General features: G+C 40.1%; 1 pseudogene; it reads right to left on the reverse strand.

Moving 5' to 3' along the window:
* Positions 1 to 19,676: 19,676 nt before the first annotated feature.
* On the reverse strand, positions 19,677 to 19,794 carry LOC144999367 (5S ribosomal RNA; annotated as a pseudogene).
* Between the last annotated feature and the right edge of the window lie 1,202 nt (positions 19,795 to 20,996).

Raw genomic sequence — 20,996 nt, forward strand, 5'->3', positions numbered from 1 at the left:
TCTCCTAGAGGGAGAGCGTAAAATTTGTGAATAGATCTATTTGAGATCGACAATCCCACACCTTAATTGTTAACTACAGTTAGGCGGGCACACCTGGGGTGACAAATTTTGTATCCGTACGACACCTGAAGAAATGTCAAGGAGTTCATCAGTCATATTAGCATGGTTATACGAACTCACAATAGTATCAACAAACGTTTGTTTACGAGATTTCTTTCTTCCGTAGTTTTATTTTAAGTTATAAAACTACCTATCTATTTACTAGAGGGTATTCCAGGGATCCAACTCTTGGTTTTATTTTGAGTGATAAAACTACTATTCATAATGGTGGTAGCCATGGTTTTCATATAGAACATACACTACATACTGGTGGTAGCCAGGGTTTTCAAACGAAACATAGTTATCATACACTAATCAACACACATGTTAGAAAATATTGGATTTTCTTGGAAAGCATGCATACACATTTCAAAACTTGATAACAATGGTTTCGGTACAAACGGCATTTTACTTATAATGAAAAGAAATCAATTGTACAAATTTATTGACTAGTTTTCAATACATAAACATGCTTATGAACTCACCAGCTTTATGCTGATACGTTTTCAAAACCGCTTGTATTCTCAGGAAAATGATAGACAGGTACCTTTGCCAGCCTTTGGAGAAGACGAAGCATTTTGGAGTCTTGTCTTTATCTTTTGTTTGTACTGATGTATATAAACTATGTTTTCAAACAGATGTAAATATTCATATTGTAATGTAATGGCTGTGTTTACTTTGATTACTATGATACGATTGTTGTGATACTACACACGATGTCACTGGACCCCGGACGTTTCCGCCATTATATATGACGGTTCGGGCGTGTGACACCAACTCTCCCAGCTTGTCAATATCTGACTTCATCTCCAAGATGTGAGCACATATATACATTCCTTGCCGATAGGGATTGAGTGACCTTGAACTTTTCAAGAACTTGTTGGTTAGGAGAAAATTAGAGGAGGTGGAGGAAGTGAAGTATAATTTCCAGTCCCATTAATGCATGATAAAGGGATTAATCGTTCACCTTGATCGCCATGTGGGATATCATCTTCATTAGGAAAGCTTTATCCAAAAGGATAAGGAAGACCATAGTTGTCTGAACAAGACATATATGAGGGAGAAATTCAAGCAAGTTGATTTAAGTCCTTAATATAACACCCAATATGAAATATTAAGGCTAGGACCAAACATAATATTTTATAACTTAGAAGAGGGATGCTGTAATCTAAGCTACAAAATATTTGAAGTTAGGTAAATGACGATTTACAAATTTCTACCATGAAAAACGAAAATAAACTTTAGGGTTTAAATGAACTGAAATTCCTCGATTGTGACAACCCGAAATTTCTTACGTTATTTTTAACCCGCTTCTGTTAATAAAATTTAATTTTTATTAAATTTTCCATCAACTTCTCGGGTCTAATTAAAAATTCTAAACTCGGAACACTTAACGTTTGGGTCCAAGAACGAGTTTTTCCGAGTCAAAGCATAGCATCCGGGCCAAACACCCCTTCGAGAGGAGTGTACGGCCACAAACTCGAGTTTACGGCCGTACACCCCCACCCCACCCCTTGGTTGTAAACTCACCCCTATATAAGGGATGAATGGCCATCATTTCATCCTTTTACCACTCGAAGGATTTCCTCTCTCTACTCTCTCTCTACATTCATCGAATTCTCTCCAAGATCTTCAAGATGTAAGTGTTTTTCCACATTGAATGTTGTTTGCAAATCCTTATTCTAGTGATAAATTCATGTTTTATCTCATTAAATCTCATCTTTATCTAGATCTTCTCTCTCACCAAGAACACCAAGAACACACACTAGTTCTTGGTGACTAAAAACTTCATTCCAAGCTTCCTAATAGTAAGTAACTATCTCCTATGCTTGGTATCTATTAGAAACCCTCCATCTTCACCTAGAAATCGACCCAAAAAGCATGAAAAATGAAGGGTTTAAGGCTATAAACCCTGTGTACGACCGTACACTCATCATTGGCTGCAAACCCTAGTAAATGGTCAAGAATCGACCTTAAACTCCCATTTTAGCTGTACACGAGGCTTAGAACAATTCCAAGAGGTTAGAAAGGACCTTGAAACATCAAAAATACACCTCTCACCAAGTGTTTACGACCGTAAACTCATGGGCCATAAACCTTTAGGCCGCAAACACTTGGGCCATAAACAATGTTGGGCCGCAAACCCATGACCTCACACTCCTGATTACGGCCGCAAACTCCCCATCTTCAATCCCGTGTGATTGTAATACTTAGTTTCAAGTATTTCCTAGACCCTAAGGTGGTTTCCTTCAATAACAAATAATGTTTTGTCCTCATCTAATACATATATGCGCTTTATATGTTAAATATACATGTTTGTGTCCGAGGCATTATCTGACACCCAACAACTCTTATTGATCTACACTCGAATCCTACATTAAGCAGTGAGTTCATACCCCTATGCTTTTACAGTTTTTAAAAGTTTTCAGGGGGGTGGGGGATACAAGCCATACATAACGGTTTTCACAAGTTAAAAACTGATGCAATTACAATGATTTTACATCAAACATTTAGATACTTTATCTCTTTTGTAATATGGGGAGCATAAGGGATGTTTTTCTAAACTTAATTGCATAGTTTTCAGAATAGTACATGAACGTAACAAACTATTCAAACTATAATAGGTATAGTTTGGGGATTTCATTACCAGTCTTATAGATTCAAACTACATACAAAGTCAAACATATAAACTATGACAAATTTGGTTTATCCATTATTGCATTCAGATAACAGGAGTATTTTACTAAATAATTATTTTGTGTATAATTATTTATACTCTTCACGATATACAAACGATTTCGAACACGAACTTACAACAGTGTCAAATAACCTTTGTTTACGAGATTTCTTCCTTCTATAGTTTTATTTTAATTAATAAAACTACCTATCTACTTACTGGAGGGTATTCCAGGGACACAACCTTTGGTTTTATTTTAGGTAATAAACTACTATACATACTGGTGGTAGCTAGGGTTTTCGAATGGAACATACTTTTCATACAGTAATCAACAAATATGTTCGAAAATATTGGATTTTCTTAGAAAGCATGCATACACATTTCAGGACTTGATAACAATGATTTTCAATACAAATGGCATTTTACTTATAATGAAAAGAAACCATTTGTACAAATTTAGTGACTAGTTTTCAATACAAACACATGCTTATGAATTCACCAGCTTTATGCTGATACATTTTCGAAGCCGCTTGTATTCTCAGGGCAATGATAGATAGGTACCTTCGCCAGCTTTTGGAGAGGACAAAGCATTTTGGCGTCTCGTCTTTATATTTTGCTACATTTTGATGTATAAAAACTATGTTTTCAAACAAATGTAAATACTCATATTTTAATGTAATGGTTGTGTTTACTTTGATTGCTATGATACGGTTATTGTGATACTACGCATGACGTCGCCCGCCCCCGGACGTTTCTGCCATTATTTCTTATGGTTCGGGGGTGTGACAAATTGGTATCAGAGCTATTGTTTATAGTGAACTAAGTATACCAAACCTTACACGGTATAAAACTATAAACACCAAGGGGCCGAAGTGCTCTGAACTAAAAGTATACTTTTAAAATATAAGTATTTTTACAAAAAGTATACAATCATACCTACATACCAGAAACCGTATCATAAAAAGAACCGAACAAAAGTATTTGGATGTTGAATACTGCGGTTAAACCTGGGCAGTGATGTAATCATGTCTAGGGTCAATATAGCCTGATCAACTATATTCATTCGAGACATGACCCACATGTGCTTGGGAGTGATTGTGGTGTTGCAGCAGACCTAAAACTTACCAAATATTCCTACCAAAAGATATCGATAGAACAAAACATTCAACATAAAATACTATAGGAATATTTTAGCCAGAGTCAAAATACATTGTAGAGATTTTTTCCAAGTGTTGCTACTCATTCTTTCTTAGTGATAGTTTACTTTCTTTAGTAACCCCTTTACTGTATATCGCTTAGTAGAACACTTTATCTATCATGTAGAGATATACATTGTTTCATATCTATTAACTCGAAAGTCAAAGGGACTTATCATCCTCTTCTTCCTGATATAGAACAAGATGCCTCCAAAGAAAAGACCCAGCAACAAGAACAAACATTCCTTGACGGATCCAGCACCACCACCACCTCCTCAGTTCAATCCTGCTATGTTCCAGGCAGCTATTACTGCCGCTGTGACTGCAAATAAATTATGGTGGTTTTGGTGGTCCGGGAGTTGTATTCATTCCCAAAATCATGAAGGTAGTCAAGGGCATCAGAAGGAGTGCTCCTATAAGGACTTCATGAATGCAAAACCCACTTCTTTCGACGGTACTGGAGGTGTTATTGCCTTCACTCGATGGTTCGAGAAGATCGAGTCTATCTTCGAAATTTGCTCTTGTTCTGAAGCCAACAAGGTGAAATTCACTGCTTGCACTTTCACCAACAGAGGGTTGACCTGGTGGAATAGTCGGGTCAAATTCCTAACCCTGCCAATAGCAAATGCTATGGGTTGGGAGAGGTTAAAGGAGATCATGCTCGCTGAGTACTGCCCACAGGGCGAGATGCAGAAACTGGAACACGAACTTTGGAACCTAAAGATGAAGGGTTTCGACATTGCTGCCTACACTTCTAGGTTTGAAGACCTAGCGCTTCTCTGCCCAGAAATGGTCACCCCGGAAAGCAAAACGATTGAGGGATACATTTGGGGATTGACGCCCCCAACGCAAGGAAATGTATTGGCTGCCAGGCCAATCACTTTTGACAACGCCAATTGCCTGGCGCAGACTCTCATAGATCACGTCTGGATAAAGTAACAACCTCTCTCGAATTGGTGAAAGAGAGTGGCGAGAAAAGAAAGTTTAGGAAGCAGCGAACGGGCCAGTCATCGCAGGCGCCTTCCAAGAAACATCATATGGTGACAGTCCACGCTGCCACTACTCCTGCCGCTGCTTCTACAACTCAAGGACCTACCAGTGGATATACTGGTACCCTCCCTTGGTGCAGCAAGTGCAGTTATCATCACCATATCCCCGGTCCATTCGTGAGATGCTCTGCAGCAGTTGTGGCAAGAAAGGTCACACGGATCGAAACTACAGAACACCAGACCAACCAACCAATCAAGCCTTTGGACCAGTATCGATCAAGCCTGTTATAGCTGTGGGGAGGTCAAGCATTACAAGAGAAACTGACCCAAGGTAGCAACAACTGGAAACACAGGGAGAGTATTAGCAATAGGGCAAGAGGAGGCAGTTGCTGATCCTATCGTTGTTATGGGTATGTTCCTCCTCGACAACTCTTATGCATGCATTCTTTTCTATTCTAGTGTAGAGAGAAGTTTTGTTAGCCACGCCTTCAAGCATTTTCGCAAACATAAACCCCAGCCTTTAACCGAAACATTTACTATCGAGATGACTAACTGTGAGAAAGTGAGCATTAATGACATATTCGTAGGTTGTACCTTTAACCTAAACGATCATTCATTTCCCATCGATCTTATGCCAATTTCCAAAAAAAGCTTTGAAGTCATCATCGGTATGGATTGGTTGAGCACCAATCGTGCTGATATCCTTTGTTACGAAAAAGCCATCTGCCTCAATCTTCCCTCTGGAGAAACCCTTATGATCTATAGTGATAAACTCATCTCAAACCTCCGTATCATCTCATGCATCAAGTCCCAAAAACTTCTACGAAAAGAGTGTCATGCATTCCTATGCCATGTTATTAATGAGAAGCAAGAAGTTAAAGACCTTGAGAGCATCCACGAAGTCTGCAACTTTCCCGATGTCTTTCCCGAAGAGGTTCCAGGAATCCCTCCTGAGGTCCAAGTCGAGTTTCGCATTGACTTAATCCCCGGAGCTACCCCCATAGCTAAATACCCATACCGCCTAGCGCTAGCAGAAATGTAAGAATTATCTAGCCAACTCAGTGAGCTACTCAGTAAGGATTCATCAGACCGAGTTCCTCACCCTAGGGAGACCCAGTTTTATTTGTAAAAAAGACAGATGGATCCTTTCGGATGTGCATTGACTACCGCTAACTGAACAAGCTTACCATCAAAAACCGTTATCCTCTTCCTCAGATCAATGACCTTTTCGATCAACTTCAAAGAGCCAGCTACTTCTCGAAAATAGACCTAAGGTCAGGGTACCATCAGCTGTGATTCCACAAGAGTGATGTTCCTAAAACAACATTCCGGACTCGATATGGTCACTACGAGTTTGTCGTAATGCCCTTCGGTCCAACCAACGCATCGACAGTATTCATGGACCTGATGAATTGGGTGTGCCATCCTTTCCTGGAAAAGTTTGTTATAGTTTTCATCAATGATATACTTGTCTATTCCAGAAGCGAAGAAGATCACAAACAGCACTTGAGATTAGTGTTGGAAACTCGAAGAGCGGAGAAGCTATATGCGATATTCTCCAAGTGCGAATTCTGGATTCGAAAAATAACTTTCCAAGGTCACGTGGTAAGCGATGAAGGCATACATATGGACCCTTCCAAAATCAAAGAGATAGAGAACTGGTTAGCACCGAAGATACCCACAGAAATCCGTCAATTCTTAAGTCTTGCTAGCTACTATCGTAGGTTTATCCAGAAATTCTCCAGTATTGCCAAACCCCTAACAACTCTGACTCAGAAAGGTGTACCCTTTTGTTGGAGTGAAAAACAAGACACTGCGTTCCAGACATCGAAGCATGCTCTATGTAGCGCACCTATCCTATCTCTGCCCGAAGGGATGGAGGACCTCGTTGTCTACTACGATGCATCCAATCAGGGCTTAGGATGTGTGCTCATACAGCAAGGAAAAGGTATTGCTTACGCCACGAGACAGCTGAAAGCACATGAAGTCAATTATATAACCCACAACTTGGAATTGGGAGCAGTGGTCTTTGCATTAAAAATATGGAGACATTACCTCTACGGAACTAAGTGCACTATCTTCACTGATGTCACACCCCAAAACCGGAACAATGGAAACGTTCTGGGGTGGATGACGTCATGTCAAGTATCACAACATATGCAGTATAGTAATCAAAGTACAACAACCATTGCATTAATAGTAATAGTTTTACATAGTTTACATTTCATGTAAACATCAAAGTAATACAAGTAATAATATATATGCAGCTTGGTATTAAACGGTCTTCACCAAAAGCACCTGAGATGTTCCTGTGTATTGTTGACCTAAGAATACAAGTTATTTGAAAGCGAGTATCAACATTTTTACAAATGCTGGTGAGTTCATAAGTATTTAGTGTCATTTTATCCAAATAACTTTATATAAGTAGTAGTAGTTTAGAATCAAGGGTGTATTAGAGTCCTTTCCAGAATATCCTATATTTTCTTAAATAAAAGTAGTCTTCTACCAAGACCCGACAGAGTTATGTTGTAAAACGTAATTTTCCCTTAAACACTATCATTACCAAAATACGGTGTTTGATTTTATGGAAAGTAGGAGAATATTACTAGTAAAAGTAATAAGGGAAAATATCATATGCCTCAGCAGGAGATACTGCTGACTAAGGCAAAGAAATCATAAACTCCAGGAGAGTGTTGAATGAACGACACGCCTGACTTAGTCTAACAAAAGGGAGACACAGACCCCAGACGGTATCAAATGAAAGATACATCTAGCAAGGTCTAAAAACAGTGAAAATAGACCCCAGACAGTATCAACTGAATGGTACGTCTAGCAAGGTCTAAAAACAGTGAGAACAGACCCCAGATAGTATCAACTGAATGATACATCTAGCAAGGTCTAAAAACAGTGAATACAGTGTTAAATTCCCGTTACCTTAAAGCCATGAATTATAAGGTAACCCCGAGATACTCGTAACCATACTGATAGACACTAGAGAACTTGACGCCCTACAAGCATCGGAAAGAATGTGACATTTGTCACCCCTTGGCTTGGCAGGCCGTGGACTGTAGCTAGCAGTCAGGGTGTGGGGGTGTCAATCCCGTATAGCTTTATACACACAATGCCCGCTATCCCTACAGGAGACTCTGGTTACCAACTAGACAACAGAGAAGGCCGTGTCCTGAAGATGCATCTCGTATAGTGAGATCAGATGTAAAATACTGGACTAATGATAGAGACTCACAACTGAACTGACCGATGTAAACCTATATGTCTATGCTTGTATACATAATATATAACTAATGATCAAACGACCTTCGGACGGATATTTGATCCCACCAGACCACGTCTCAACGAAGAAAAGGAAATTGGGCGAACAAGCCTTCCTAAGTCCTTTAAACATTATATATATATATATATATATATATATATATATATATATATATATATATATATATATATATATACAAGCCCAGGCATACATTTAACAAATAAGAACATTTAATGAAGTTGAAGTGTTTAACGAAGTAGAAGTGTTCACGAGTAGGAGCGTATCGTGAAGTAGAAGCGTATTGTGAAGTAGAAGCGTATCTTGAAGTAGGAGCGTATCGTGATGTAAGAGCGTATCGCGAAGCTGGAGCGTATCGTGAAGTAGGAGCGTATCGTGAAGTAGAAGCCTAAATAAGTAGGATCGTATTACGAAGTAAAACTGTATCACAAAGTAAAAGTGTTAACAAAGTAGTAGTATTTAACTAAGTAAGAGCATTAACTAAGTGGAAGTATAACGAAACAATAATATCTAACAAAGTAAGAGTGTAAAAGCATGGAAGAAAACTTCGGTGAAAACTTTGGAAAACCTTTATACTTAAGAAAATCACGACTTGGTATTCTTTTGTAAAATAAGTTTCAAAACCTTTAGAAATCCTTTGAAAATCTTTCATAAACAAGTTTTGATTATAGCTTTAATGAAAACAACATAAGTAAAGAAAGCCTTTATTTAAAATGTTGCTGTAACTGGATTTGAAGTAACACATATAGCGTGAGAGACAATTTAAGCAAAACTGTGAACAAGTAAGGACGTTTTAGAAAACCATTTACAGTATCATACTTGGTAAAACAGTTGACAGTGTAATTAATCCTTGTGCATGCAGGTTATCAATCACATGTGATTGATATGATAACTGGCATGTTTAACTTGTATTCCCCCCCCCCCCCCCCATAAAAGCATCTGAAAACATTTAAAAGGTTAATTCCGGTGTATGAATTCACCTGTTTTAAGTGGATTCGACGAAGGTGCCGGTTGGGTGCTCGGTGTCAAGTAAAGACTTGAACACACTTAGTGACCTATTAACATATGATAACATATGTTTACATACAATTAGTAAATATAGTATTAATTAAACATGTATACGCATCCTAAAGTGCGGAAAACACTTTGGTTAAGTGCTTGGAGTGGGGTAACATTTAAGGGTGTGTATGGATTAGATAGGGAGTTTACTCTTCAAGAGTAAACTCTTTATAGAGTTCACGACCCTGGGATTAACTCCCATGAGTTTATGGCCGTAAACTCATGGTGAGGGTGTTCTAGGATTCCAAAATGTCTTATATCACTCAAGGAATTAGGCTAGGTCCAAATACAAAGTGTATGAATGGATTTAAGGCATCAAATGGACCATTTGAGGAGTTTACAGCCCTAAACAAGGATTTTACGGCCGTAAGCTCCTATATGCATGTTCTTTTTGTGTTTTGAGGTCTTAAATGGTAGAGAATAAAATCCTATGTGTTCTTCTAAGTCAAATAGTGGTGTTAGGGCATCATTTGGCCACCTTTTGGGAGTTTACGACCCATAGACATTTCCTAAGGGGGTTTACGGTTGTAAACTCCTATTTCCTTGGTTTAATTGAAGTTTAAAGCCTTTACTTCAATGAGGGTTGCTTTTAGATATTTTCCAAGGCCATAGGATGTGTTTGAGGGCATTTCTAACACTTGAATTTGAGTTTACTCCTCATGAAGGGGAGTTTACGACCCAAGCATGTTCTTTGGCAATAAACTCAAGTTTACTCCCCAAAATTTGAGTTCAAGGTGTTCTAAGTTCGTTCCCATAAGTCATTTAGTCATATCTAAGCCTTAGGGATAGTTTTGAGGGGTTTTGGGGCTTAAAAACCCCATTTAAGGGTGTTCACGGTCCAATAGTGTTCTTGGGTCGTAAACACATAAACGTGCACCTATTTGATGACTTAAACTCAAATTTTCATGCTAAATAAGCTATACAACGAGTTAGGGTAGATTACTTACTCGTTTGGGGCTCGAAACGGATGTTTTTAGCTCGAAAATAAGTTGTAGAGAGAGAGAAAGGGAGTGGAGAGAGAGTGAAAAAGTCTCAAATGGACTCCACTCACCCTTATATAGGGGTTTGAGTTGGGGATTAGTGGAAATCTACCCGATACTGCTGTTAAACGGGGCTTTTGTTCGCACCCGATTTAGTGGTCGTATTTTGACTTGGTTAAACTAAAATTTTTCAAGGGAAAATTTGGGGTGTTTCTAATTTATTTCAACCTTCATAAAGTCATTTAAAAAGTCCCAAATTAATTAACTAGTCCAAAAGTTAATGGACAGTTAAATAAAACGAGGCTTATTAACGGAAAAAAGGGTTAAAAATGAAGGAATAAATTTCGAGTTGTCACATCATTCCCCCGTTAGAGGGAATTTCGTCCCGAAATTCAGGTTTAGGAAAAGAAGTAGGTATAAATGACTGTGTAATGAGGTGAGGGTACTTCCTATTCGGTTTGCCTTGCACTCCCAAATGATCTCTGGCCTATGTCTGTCATTCCAACAAACCTTCGGCTATGGGATGCAGATTCCGTCTCGTGCAGTTAGCGATTTCCTACAGGTATGTCTATGAAGTTAGGGTTCCCAATGGTTTCTATCAAGATGAGTGGGATTCAAAGAGTGACGTCGGGGAAACACTTATCATGTCTAAGAAATGGATTGATCGGGTGTGAAACTTGTGGAATATCCAAAAGTAGTAGTGGTCATACGAGTGGTTGGACCGATTTCTAAAAGGAATCTCGGATGGTCCTAAGCTCTTGGAATGGTAGAGCTTTTTAGTACTCAGAACATAGTGTACTTCTATGGCGAGATCATCACTGACATGATTGCCATTCCGAAGTTCCAAATGTCCTTTCATTCTGGGAGTGTAGTCCTTCAGGTTGGTTCTTAGAAAGCTCGGGTTGTCCTTGGATTCGCGTTTCCCATCAATTAGCTTTTAGAGACTTTCTAGATCATCAGATGGATTGCGTATCTACGAGTACTTGTTTGTTGCAGAGTGTCTATCTCAATCTTGTGCAAAATGAACCTGCACTTCTGATTCTTGAGATATTTCCAACGGAAACCCTCAGGGTCGGGGAGATAGGGTTTCACCAGACGAGTGTTGGACTATCTTGGGAGGTGGTTCAACTGTTTCTATGTGAGATAGTATTCGTGGAACACCTAGTAGTCCAATGAATCTCTAAGGCGCTGGTTTATTTCAGTGCGGAAAGCGGTTTCTCTTGTATAACCCATCGAATAACACCTAGGCTGGTGTCAAGTCTATAATCTCTTCAGGATCTGGGTTATAAGGCTTAACGCAATTACTTTCGCACTTTGATCAAGTATTCTTGGCTGCGAAGGTTATCCTGTGGTTCTTGGTATTCTAGTGTTCGCTTCGGAGAATGCAATCTATCGCCTACAAGGCGGTGGTGACTTCCTCCATGCGAGAGGGTGGAGGATCCTAGGCACTACTCATCTGTAACAGGGTGGATGAAGTGCCTGAGTAGTGCGAACACCTTTTGCAACTACTCTTCCGAAGGTTCTGAGTTTTCTCAGTCTAGGCCAAATCTAGTGAGTATAGGGTTCCGTCACTCGGAACTTTAATCTCCTCATCCACTCTTCTAAGAGTTTAACTCATCGCAGCTTTCGGATTTCCGGGATATCCGCTGAGATGCTTAATTCGTGGGATTAAGCATGAGTGGATGGTCGTAGTCAATTTCCTTGACTCTTACGACTTAGATCCCCTTACCAACCAAGGGTGTTGGCTACTATGCTGGCTTAACCGGGATGACAACAAAGTTTGGATTTGTGGTCATCATAGTAGCTCAACCAACTGTGGTTCTCTTCACTCTAGCTCCTGTTCTACGGATTAGGATGAAGGGTTTTACTATGAGGTTCGTGGTAGAGCTCATACTCGGCTTAACCACTAATACTTGGTGTATGCAAGCCGTATATAATTGAGGTCAGCCGAACGTTCAGTTGTGCGACTCCACCCCAGACCCACAACCCAACGAGGAACAGGGAGTAGGGAGGAAGCACACATCTTAAATCTTTTTGATCTCAATTATATACCACCCTTATGCATATAATCAGTTATAGTGGTCAGTCCCATGAGTTCTATCCTCTTGATTCACGAACCTGATTGCGAGGTACGAAGGGTCTTTCTGGATTTCTACGGTGTCTGCTTCAGGTGGTTATCGTCTTTTGGGATACCTGCAGTGTCCTTCGTTTCGGTTTCTATCCGTCTAAGAAGGGTTGGTTAACAGCGCGTGGTACCCTTCTCCTGGGTACTTCGGGAGGTTTATAATATGAGTGACGACTGACGGATCGTATTTGTCTTTATTATTTTTATTTTGTTTAGGTTCGGAAGAACCTTTATTTGCTGAATGGCTATGGAGAAAGTTCTTTTTACACAACACTAAGGATTTACACATGGTTGCATGAAGTCAAACCATGATTAATAGAGGCGTCGAAGTTGGCATACTTCGACATGATATAGAATGAGGGTCGATAGAGTCATGTGCCGAACAGGTACACAAGTTCTAGGCATCTCGGGTTTCGTCCCGTGTATCACTGTCGTGGATACTTGGACCAATAGAGTCGACGCGGAACTATAGAGGGTCCTGAGTGTTTCTGAGTAAAGTTCCTTTTCATGAATGGATTTTCACAAGGCATTCCTATAATCGCCTAACATATACTAGTCATGTATAGTTAAGGTGGGGAGGACTATTGACTGAGCGACTCTGACCTAAATCCACAACCAAACAAGGAACAGGAATGAGGTGGCCTTCACTCACTCTAGGTCTATCCATCTCAATTATACATGGCCGTAACGTATATGCTTAGCCATTATAGTTTTACCTGATGAAATTTTAAATTTTATAATAGTGCTGTCACTTTCGCCTTAACGGGGAAATAATTACATTTAGAATTAGCCTTTTTATGTTCTCGGTTAGTTATCTGAGATTGGGAGATGTACCAAAATCTACCGGTTTCCTTGACGCTTCTCCCTAAGCATTCGAGTTAGACTCTTCCTGCGCCCCTATTGTTTCTCCTGCAGCAGTGATCCTTAGTATCCTCCCGTCTGCGCCGGAGTTCTTTATTATTGGTCAGTCCCTTTTGAGGTGTCCCGTCTCACCGCACTGATGACATGATTGGTTCGTACTGGTATTGGTGGTGGGAGTGAGGTGCTTAGTCAGAGTTACGTGGACACGGGTGCCCTCCTCGTTCCTCCACTTTGAAAATTTTCCTTTAAAGAGTCTGACTTTATCACCACCTCTGTGTGTAGGGTTTGTCCTGATGCCATGGATTTGTGAAATGGGTCGTGCTGGCGCTGGAGGGGTGGGGGTTTCCACTTGCTGCTGCTGCGCGGGAAGTCTGTGGAGTCGTTGGCGCTCCTTTCGAGCTTGATGTTTTCGTTTCCTCCTCTCTGTTTTACAATTTTGCATGTCCGTGACTGTCGCCATTTTTTGGTTTCCTATGTTTGGTCTTGTAGGTGTTGGGATGGAAGGGTTGGTAGCGGTATTGACTGTCTCAGCTCGTTGCCCTTCGGAAGGTCCTTGAGCCGACCTACTTCCTTCCTTGTTCTTAAACTTCCTCTTCAGTAGAGTTGGTTGAGGTTATTGAGTGGCTAGGTATGCAAGTGTTGGTTGCTGCTGTCCATTGTTGGGAGCCTGGGATCGGAATTCCTGATAGGGCTCTTGCTAACACTGGCATTGTTAGCATTCAGTTGAGCCATGACAGCTGCAACGGCTGCCGAGACTATAGCTTGGAAAGTAGCTTCGTCGAATAGGAGAGTTGGTTTCTTGCCGGCGGATGGGTTATGCTTCTTCGGAGGCATGATTTTTTTTCCTACACGGAAAGGAACATAAGCTGATGAGAGACGATGGTTAACCCTGGACGTATCTGTCCTTACTATATCAGGCATAAATTTTTCCTGTGCTTCAGATAGTGGTTTCCTGAGTGTCGACCTACATCCCTACGATGTAGTCCAGGTATTCAAGGTAGGAGTATGAGTATCGGAAAAACCATAAGACGCGAGTTGTTCCTACTAAGTTACCTTTATACTGGGAAAGGTTTCACTCTCTGGCTTGGAAAGATCTGAGAACAGTTCGGAACGAAGACCGTGGGAAGAAAGGCTCATGAAGACTTATGGCTAAACACCCTCAATAGGGGTGTTGGGATTCCGCTCTATTCGTATTACTTGCAATGGGGAAAAAGCGACTTACCTTACACATAGTGTGAGTAGTGTAATCACTAACTCACTAAATTGTATTATTTTATAGGTGTATTAGCGTGACGAACATGAGGAAAAGACACTTCCTGGGTTCCATGTACTGGCTCCCTCTGTCTACCTCGTATCTTTGACGGGGACCGGCGTTGGTTTCCTTCGGGTAGTTACCTAGGGTTCTCTTCTCGTATGGACATATTGAATCTCTACTCCGCCTTCCTTATGATTATGACTCTGAGTGTCATCACTTCAGGATAGATGACTAGAAATCTCGGAAGTTTAGGCGAATTTCCCACCATGTCCCTAAAAAGATATAGGCAGTTGGTGGTTTCAATAGTCTCGACCTTGTTCATTTATTTCCGAACTAGAAATCTTCTCAATGAACTTTTCTTGGATCTGCATCACCTCTTTAGTCGAGTACTGAAGTGGTTAGGGTTTTCTACAGGGTTCGTGTGAGAATGGAAATGTCTAAAGAATCCTAAGAGATTATTAAAATTTCATTGGGTGATCCATATCGAGTGCTGCTACGATTACATAGGGTATACAAATCATATATAGCTTAGATCTGTTAGGCCTTCGAATATGTGATACTACTCTATATCCACATCCCAACGAGGAAAAGGAAGTAGAGCGAAACCACACATTCTTGGCTGATGGGATCCTTATTATATATAACCTTGGAAGTATACCATATGTAAATTTTAGGTATATCAATAAGGATCTTTTTAGTTCTTCACACAAGGTTATCTATGGATCCTAAAATACCCCTATGGTATTTTAATTTCTTGTTTGATTCTTATCTTCTGTATATGATTATGGGATAAATGTGAGTCTTTTAGTATTCCAAAATACTCCCATAGTATTTTAAACTTTCTGTTTGGATCTAGCATTCCTAGTTGGTAAGTTTCAGACCTGTTGCAACACCACTATCACTCCCAAGCACATGTTCATCGCATCTCGAATAAATGTAGTTGATCAGGTTACATTTATTCCAGCTTACGAACACATAACTGCCCAGGTTTGATGGTAATGCTCAACATCCGAATACTTTTATTCTTGTTCTTCTTGTGATACTTGTGTTCGAGTGTTTAGATTATGGATGTTCTTATACTTTTGTAAAATAGGGTTATATTTTAAAGTATAATTCTTGGTTAGAGTGGTTTATCCCTATGCATTTATAGACTGTATATCTTTTATGAATTGATATACTTAGCTCACTATAAACAATGCTCTGATACCAATCTATCACACACCAAAACCGGAACGACGGAAACGTTCTGGGGTGGATGACATCATGTCATGTATCACAACATATGCAATATAGTAATCAAAGTACAACAATCATTGCATTAATAGTAATAGTTTTACATAGTTTACATTTCATGTAAACATCAAAGTAATACAAGTAATAATATAGATGCAGCTTGGTACTAAACGGTCTTCACCAAAAGCGCCTGAGATGTACCTGTCTATTGCTGACCTGAGAATACAAGTTATTTGAAAGCGAGTATCAACATTTTTACAAATGCTGGTGAGTTCATAAGTATTTAGTGTCATTTTATCCAAATAACTTTATATAAGTAGTAGTAGTTTAGAATCAAGGGTGTATTAGAGTCCTTTTCCAGAAAATCCTATATTTTCTTAAATAAAAGTAGTCTTCTACCAAGACACAACAGAGTTATGTTGTAAAAAGTAATTTTCCCTTAAACACTATCATTACCAAAATACGGTGTTTGATTTTATGGAAAGTAGGAGAATATTACTAGTAAAAGTACTAAGGGAAAATATCATATGCCTCAGCAGGAGATACTGCTGACTAAGGCAAAGAAATCATTAACTCCAGGAGAGTGTCGAATGAACGACACACCTGAATCAGTCTAACAAAAGGGAGACACAGACCCCAGACGGTATCAAATGAAAGATACGTCTAGCAAGGTCTAAAAACAGTGAAAACAGACCCCAGACAATATCAACTGAATGGTACGTCTAGCAAGGTCTAAAAATAGTGAGAACAGACCCCAGACAGTATCAACTGAATGATACGTCTAGCAAGGTCTAAAAACATTGAATACAGTGTTAAATTCCTGTTACCTTAAAGCCATGAATTATAAGGTAACCCCGAGATACTCGTAACCATACTGATAGACACTAGAGAACTTGACGCCCTACAAGCGTCGGAAAGAATGTGACATTTGTCACCCCTTGCCTTGGTAGGCCGTGGACTGTAGCTAGCAGTCAGGGTGTGGGGGTGTCAATCCCGTATAGCTTTATACACACAATGCCTGCTATCCCTACAAGAGACTCTGGTTACCAACTAGACAACGGAGAAGGCCGTGTCCATAAGATGTATCTTGTATAGTGAGATCTGATGTAAAATACTGGACTAATGATAAAGACTCACAACTAAACTGACCGATGTAAACCTATATGTCTATGCTTGTATACATAATATATAACTAATGATCAAACGACCTTCGGACGGATATCCGATCCCACCAGACCACATCTCAACGAAGAAAAGGAAATACGGCGAACAAGCCTTCCTAAATCCTTTAAACATTATTTATATATATCTATACAAGCCCAGACATATATTTAACAAATAGGAACATTTAACGAAGTTGAAGTGTTTAACGAACTAGAAGTGTTCGCGAGTAGGAGCATATCATGAAGTAGAAGCGTATCATGAAGTAGGAGCGTATTGCGAAGTAGGAGCGTATCGTGAAGTAGGAGCATATCGTGAAGTAGAAGCGTAAATAAGTAGGAGCGTATTACGAATTAAAACTGTATCACGAAGTAAAAGCATTAACAAAGTAGTAGTATTTAACTAAGTAAGAGCATTAACTTGGTATTCTTTTGTAAAATAAGTTTGAAACCCTTTAGAAATCCTCTGAAAAATCTTTCATAAACAAGTTTTGATTATAGCTTTGATGAAAACAATATAAGTAAAGAAAGCCTTTATTTAAAATGCTGCTGTAACCGGATTTGAAATAACACATACAGTGCGAGAGACAATTTGAGAAAAGCTATGAACAAGTATGGACGTTTTAGAAAACCATTTACAGTATCATACTTGGTAAAACAGTTGACAATGTAATTAATCCTTGTGCATGCGGGTTATCAATCACATGTGATTGATATGATAACTGGAATGTTTAACTTGTATTCCCCCCCCCCCCCCATAAAAGCATGTAAAAACATTTAAAAGGTTAATTCAGGGGTATGAACTCACCTGTTGTAAGTGGATTCGATGAAGGTGCCGGTTGGGTGCTCGGTGTCAAGTAAAGACTTGAACACACTTAGTAACCTATTAACATATGATAACATATGTTTAGATACAATTAGTAAATATAATATTAATTAAACACGTATACGCATCCTAAAGTGCGGAAAACACTTTGGTTAAGTGCTTGGAGTGTCCCGGGTAACATTTAAGGGTGTGTATGGCTTAGATAGGGAGTTTACTCTGCAAGAGTAAACTCTTTATAGAGTTCACAGCCCAGGGATTAACTCCCCATGAGTTTACGGCCATAAACTCATGGTGAGGGATTTCTAGGATGCCAAAATGTCTTATATCACTCAAGGAATTAGGCTAGGTCCAAATATAAAGTTTATGAATGGATTTATGGCATAAAATGGACCATTTGAGGAGTTTACGACCCTAAACAAGGAGTTTACGGCCGTAAGCTCCTATATGCATGTTCTTTTTGTGTTTTGAGGTCTTAAATTGTAGAGAATAAAATCCTATGTGTTCTTGTAAGTCAAATAGGGGTGTTAGGGCATCATTTGGCCACCTTTTGGGAGTTTACGGACCATGGACCTTTCCTAAGGGGGTTTACGGCCGTAAACTCTTATTTCCTTGGTTTAATTGAAGTTTAAAGCCTTTACTTCAATGGGGGTGGCTTCTAGATATTTTCCAAGGCCATAGGAGGTGTTTGAGGGCATTTCTAACACTTGAATTTAAGTTTACTCCCCATGAAGGGGAGTTTACAGCCCAAGCATGTTCTTGGGCAGTAAACTCAAGTATACTCCCCAAAATTTAAGTTCAAGGTGTTCTAAGTCCGTCCCCATAAGTCATTTAGTCATATCTAAGCCTTAGGGGTAGTTTTGAGGGGTTTGGGGCTTAAAAACCCCATTTAAGGGTGTTCATGGTCCAAGAGTGTTCTTGGGCAGTAAACACATAAACTTTCCCCTAGTTGATGACTTCAACTCGAATTTGCACGCTAAATAAGCTATAGAACAAGTTAGGGTAGATTACTTACTCGTTTGGGGCTCGAAACAGACGTTTTTGGCTCAAAAATAAGTTAGAGAGAGAGAGAGAGTGGAGAGAGAGTGAAAAAGTCTCAAATGGACTCCACTCACCCTTATATAGGGGTTTGAGTTGGGGCTCAGTGGAAATCTACCTGATACTGCTGTTAAATGGGGCTTTTGTTCGCACCCGATTTAGTGGTCGTATTTTGACTTGGTTGAAACTAAAAATTTTCAAGGGAAAAATTTGGGGTGTTTCTAATTTATTTCAACCTTCATAAAGTCATTTAAAAAGTCCCAAATTAATTAACCAGTCTAAAAGTTAACAGACAGTTAAATAAAACGAGGCTTATTAACGGAAAAAGGGGTTAAAATGACGGAATAAATTTCGGGTTGTCACAACTGACCGTAAAATCCTGCAACACATTTTCAACCAGAGGGAGTTGAATTTAAGACAACGGAGATGGATAGAGCTACTCAGCAATTATGAGTACTGTAACATCCGAAAAATACAACCAATTTAAATTTTTCAAAACAACCCGATTTTCATTAAATTGTTTACAAAAAGGTTTTCAATACAAATCATTTAGAGTATCCCCAGAATCACATTGCTACTGTAACATCCCCCTCTAGCACGTATCACAATATTGTCCGCTTTGGGCCACTTGGCACGAGGACGCTTAACTGCAGAGTTCTTATGGGATCTGCTGCCCCCACGGCTTTAAAACGCGTTGTGTTAGGGATGGTATCCACACCCCTTACAAGGAATGCTTAGTTCTCCTTCCCAGCCGATGTGGGATAAGATCTAACCCACTTTCACCCCCCATTATAGGGTTCGACGTCCCCGTCGAACACATCGACCCGTGCGCTGGCTCTGATACCATTTGTAACACCCCCTCTGGCACGTATCACAATATTGTCCGCTTTGGGCCACTCGGCACGAGGACTTCCCAGGGGGTCACCCATCCTGGTACTACTCCCGCCCGAGCACGCTTAACTGCAGAGTTCTTATGGGATCTGCTGCCCTCACGGATTTAAAACGCGTTGTGACAAGGAAGGTATCCACACCCCTTTATAAGGAAATGTTTCGTTCTCCTTCCAAGCCGATGTGGGATAAGATCTAACCCACATAACATATATAACACATAACATATATATCACATAACATATCCGACCCTTCGGTCACGTAACGTATTGCCTTCCAGCCCATAACATATCGCCTTCCGGCCCGTAAACATACACAAACACATAATACCTTTGACCTATCACATATAGCACATATACCATAACCCACATCCAACCTTCCAATCACCTAACATATTGCCTTCCGGCCCATATAATCATACATAGCACGCATAACACATATCACGTCCGACCTTCCGGTCGCACAGTCAAACCCTTCCGGGTACAGTATAGTGAGAAGACTCACCTCGTGGATACTGGAAGTTAGCAACTCCTGAAATCACTAGCACTTGATCCACCGAGCTACAAGCTCCCTATAACATCATATATCTCTTATTAATACACTTATCATTCAAGGCAACTGACCCTAAGAAATTACATGCAGGTCAACTCTGGTCAACGGTCAACGGTCAACTTGACCGGACTCGTCGAGTGTAAAGGCGACTTGGCGAGTCTAGACGTGCTCCCCAACTTTCCCTGTTGTTCCTCTTTCTACTCGTCGAGTATCCCCCATTAACTCGACGAGATCCACGTGGAAGAATCGCGGGGCCACCCCGACTCCACTCGCCGAGTCAGAAGAACAACTCGGCGAGTCCCAGTGAACCTTCAAGCTACTCGCCGAGTCTGAAGAACAACTCGGCGAGTCCCAGCAAATCTTCAAGCTACTCACCGAGTCAGATCATTGGACTCGGCGAGTCCATGCCATGCAGTCGATTAACTGCCTCCTGAAATACACATGGTCCCGAAATACACAATCATGGGACTTCCTGGACCTCTAAGCATCCTATTACTGGGGTATAAACGCTTGGGTAACAACATAATAATCTATTTAATCACCAAATGGGTTTCATAAAACCTAAATCCGTGTACACATCAAAATAACGGGAATGATCCGTAGTATTACCTGAAAAACGTATTCTCTGTGTCCCCAAACCTCAGAACTCGATCCCCTTTAATCTTCCTTTGGCCAAAACCTTTCCTCTCCTTGCCTAACGGATTCTTCAAGGTCCTATTAGCCTTCACTTCTGCTCTAGATGTCCACAGATGCTTAGGTTCTTCACAATCGG

Source organism: Lactuca saligna, chromosome 5, assembly GCF_052625555.1.
Source record: "Lactuca saligna cultivar CGN05327 chromosome 5, ASM5262555v1, whole genome shotgun sequence".
NCBI classification, from domain to species: Eukaryota; Viridiplantae; Streptophyta; class Magnoliopsida; order Asterales; family Asteraceae; genus Lactuca; species Lactuca saligna.